Source organism: Octopus bimaculoides, chromosome 26 (assembly GCF_001194135.2).
Source record: "Octopus bimaculoides isolate UCB-OBI-ISO-001 chromosome 26, ASM119413v2, whole genome shotgun sequence".
Taxonomy (NCBI): domain Eukaryota; kingdom Metazoa; phylum Mollusca; class Cephalopoda; order Octopoda; family Octopodidae; genus Octopus; species Octopus bimaculoides.
Genome location: NC_069006.1, coordinates 16,980,189 through 16,980,631, shown reverse-complemented (window position 1 = coordinate 16,980,631; position 443 = coordinate 16,980,189).

Here is a 443-nt window from a genome sequence, read left to right as displayed (position 1 = left end):
CACACACACACACACACACACACACACACACACATATATTCATACGTACATATATTCATACGTACGTATACATATATATGTATATATACTTGTATATATATATATGTATACACATATATATATGTATGTAGACATATATATATATGTGTGTGTGTGTGTATAAGCACGCATACACAAATATATATACATGCACATCTATAAGTTGGTTGGTGCCCTCAACTACGTCTTGATGGAATCGTAGGGGCGCCGTTATGACATACAGTGTGTCTTAAGGGATTTTCTTAAGCCTTTGCGGAACCTGTCCTTCTTCCCGTCTGATCATAACCGATTCTTTCTAGAAAGAGAGACAGAAAGAGATAGAAAGAGAAACATCTTTACTCAGTACAAGACAAGTACTCTATTAAGAAAAAAACAAAAAAAAAAACTCAGAGGAAACTCAAGCT